This window comes from Suncus etruscus, chromosome 5 (genome assembly GCF_024139225.1).
Source record: "Suncus etruscus isolate mSunEtr1 chromosome 5, mSunEtr1.pri.cur, whole genome shotgun sequence".
Lineage (NCBI taxonomy): Eukaryota > Metazoa > Chordata > Mammalia > Eulipotyphla > Soricidae > Suncus > Suncus etruscus.
This window is the reverse complement of record NC_064852.1, coordinates 125,593,315-125,596,866: the sequence shown is the minus strand read 5'-3', so window position 1 is coordinate 125,596,866 and position 3,552 is coordinate 125,593,315. Positions and strand designations below refer to the sequence as shown.

The following is a 3,552-nucleotide window of genomic DNA, read 5'->3' as shown; positions in this document are numbered from 1 at the left end:
TGTGCTTTACTGGTCCATATTTTCTACATGAAACTTTCAAAACATATTCAACTAGTTACATGTATTCCTGTACAGATAGCTATAGGAAACATCAGTGGGAATCTCTAAAACTGTAAAAAAAAATAGGATTAACATCTACAAACACATGTCAATATAGAAAATCAATGGGAAATTGAATATGTAAGGTAGATGTCATTCCTATCTCCTTTGCAGTCATAAAATACATCTAATGAAATATGGGACAAGTACATGAATAATCTGTTATAAATTCCTGAAAAGAACATTTAAATACCTAAAAAAATTGGGGGTGTATGATTTAATGGAACAGAAGACTCAATATATTTGAAAATATACGTTATACACTCGAATTTCCCCTTTATATGTTTATTTTTACTTATCTTTATATGCTAACTTATGTTTTATTTATTTATTTATTTATTTATTTATTTATTTATTTATTTATTTATTTATTTATTTAGGTCTCTTTACCTGTCTTGAAGACAGGGATGTGGTGGGGGCTCACAATGGTGCTGAGGAGGGCAGTTTTACTCTTACTGATAGTCTGTTATAACCGAGCAGTCTCCAAAATCAAAAAAGAGATGAAGAAAGTGTATTTGTCCTTCCCAAATAGTCACTGCTAAATGGGTTGGAACCTTGAGCCCTTGAAAATTGATCTGGAGATGGGGGATTGAGCAATAGCACATCAGTAGGGCGTTAACCTTACATGCAACCAACACAGGACCACCCAGTGTTTGATCCCTCCCTGGCATCCCATATAGTTCTCCAGCCTGCCAGGAATGATTTCTGAGCACAGAGCTCCAGGAATAATTGATGAGGGCCACGCTGTGTGGCCTAACACACCCACAAAAACCCAAAGTGACTCAGAGAGAGCAAGCACAAACTCTCAAACTATCTATAAAACTATATTTCAGAGTGTAGAAGAAAAAACATCAATTAAAATATGTAAGAATCACTATACTCTGTCATAAAAAGAAGCATTGCCCATATTCATTGGGTAGGGGGTAATTTTATGTTCAGAATCAAACTTCCCTCAGGCCCTGAACTCAGAAACCAGCTTTGATAATGTAATATCAAAATGGGGTTTTAATTACTAGCTAGCTGTGGTCTCTGCCCATCCAACACAGTGGACTTTAGGCAAGGGCCCCAAATTAAATATTCAAGCAGTATATATATATATATATATATATATATATATATATATATATATATATATATATATATATATATATATATATATATAATCTTATTCACGTAACATTTCTATCAGCCACCTGGTATCTATTCTAAGCACACTACATCAAATTTTGGAATCTACTTCATGACCTTAACCTCTTATTGTTTAACTATTTTTGCCATATCCAGCCATTTGGTGGGAACATCCTCCCCTCAGTGTTCCTGAGGGACACTAGCCCACATCTTGGGCCCACCTTGGTGAGAACAACCTGTTCTAGCCCCTTCTTCTAAAATGGGGTTTGACAACTGAGTATTCTCACATTACAAGCTTTTACATGTTTGTGACTGGCTATAGCTTTAGGGTCTCAGGATTTAACAACCCCCTCTAACATGTATAGTTACAAATATGTGATCAAAAAGGGAGAAAATCGTTTATTATATATTGCTCCTAATCAAAGCATATTTTCTCACAATTAATCAAGAATTCAGGGGCTAGTAAGGAGATAGGAGTGTATACAGAATTATAGGGTGAGCACAGATAGGTTCATGTAAGTCTCCGGAGCAAAATTTTAGCAATTATTGACTTGTCCCCAAGTTATGTGAATAATATTTTCTATGTTTCAATCTAATTGTGGTATCTAACAGATGACTTAGTAGTTTACCAGTCAGGTACTGAACTTTCTATGTGGTTAGGCCCTGCAGAATCTGAGCTACACCAACACTATGGGACTTCAAGGACTATACCCTGTAGTGTTGGGGTCCTCCTGAACTAGATCCAACATGTTTTGGGGGCCATGCATTAGAAATTAGAAACTTTCTCCTTACTTCTCCTGATCCTACTGCCTGCTCTGATTCTCACCAAATATGATTAGTTCTAAAATAACCTAGTTTGTATTATAAAATTATTGTCCCTTATATAGTAATCATATAACATATTTATAAGTGATTTTTATTTTTGAATAATGTTCACATATATTAATAATTATTGAAATAGTTATTGAAATTAATGATATTGTTAGTTAAAAATGAAAGCAGGTAGAAAATAATCTAACTTAGAGATCATTGTGGTCAAAACTTCTGATCTTCACTCTAAACTTTCTTAATGTATTTCCATATAAAGAACATACTTTTTAAATTTTGGCCACACACATAGTTTCAGGCTTTATTCCTGGATCTATGTTCAGGAATACTTCTAGTGGTGCTAATAGGAATTAATCTCTTTTTATCTATGGAAGAATGATCTATTAGACTTTATGTTGTTAAAATTGAATAGAAATTGGTCCACAGAGATTGGGTCCAATTCATCCCAATGCTCACATATGTTCTCCTGAGTATAACCATGGTAATTTTACTTTACATTTCTTTAATGCTTAGCATTATTATCTTTTTAGATTTTTACATGCTATCTGTATAGTTTATCAGTGAAGTGACTTTTCAAGATTCTTTGGTTACTTTGTATTTAGCCCACTTGTGTTTACTGGGCAATGATTATATAAGATTCATGCATCCATGGATATGTGTCAAATTTGTACACCATGCTTCATTGCATAATCATCACAGATCGAGTCTGTTTTTTAGAGTAAATTGAATGTAATCATTATGAGAATTCTTAAATGTGCTCATTGGGATTACTAAAAACAGTGTTACAATAGTGTGTTGGTGAGAATTAAGCAGTGCAGTTAGTACTGCATATCTTATTCCAGTCTACTGTTTTCTTTTCATTATCTTTGTATGGCCTTCTTTGATAGAAAATATAATAATGACAAGATATATCAATTAAAATATAAGTGATTTGTGCTTGCTTCAGCGGCACATATGCTAAAATTGAAATGACAGAGATTAGTATGGCCCCTGCATAAGAATGACACGCAAATTCCTGAAGCGTTCCATATTTAAAAAAATAAAAATAAACAAGAAACAAAACAAAACAAAATATATGTGATTTGATTCTATTTTAAAAGTTGTTTGTATTATCATTATAGCTAAAATATTACTCTAAAGTTTAATTTTTTTCTGAAATATGTATCAGACTTTTCTCTACTTTTCTTTTTTATTACTTTGTTTTTAGACCATGCACTGTTGCACAAATAGATAAATCCTATCGATTTCTCCTTGAGTTTATTGATTCTATCTTCTGTCTTCTCCACTTTATTTTTGAGCCTAGCTAGCACAATTTTTATATTTTTCACTTTTATGAATTTTATTTCATTCTATTTATAACGTTTGCTTATTTGGTAGCATTTTCAATTTTCATTTGACAAAATTTTAAATTACTTATTGGAACATTATATGGTGTATGCTTTAAAATCTTTGATATTGTGAAATAAACATTTTATATTTGATGTGGGTCATTCTTAT

At 32.3% G+C, this 3,552-nt stretch overlaps 1 non-coding gene across 1 annotated transcript; it reads left to right on the top strand.

Annotated features, from left to right (window-relative positions):
• Positions 1-2,988: 2,988 nt before the first annotated feature.
• Positions 2,989-3,090, top strand: LOC126009838 (U6 spliceosomal RNA). Its single transcript, XR_007496028.1, has one exon. It is a non-coding gene; the product is annotated as a U6 spliceosomal RNA (small nuclear RNA).
• Positions 3,091-3,552: the final 462 nt, after the last annotated feature.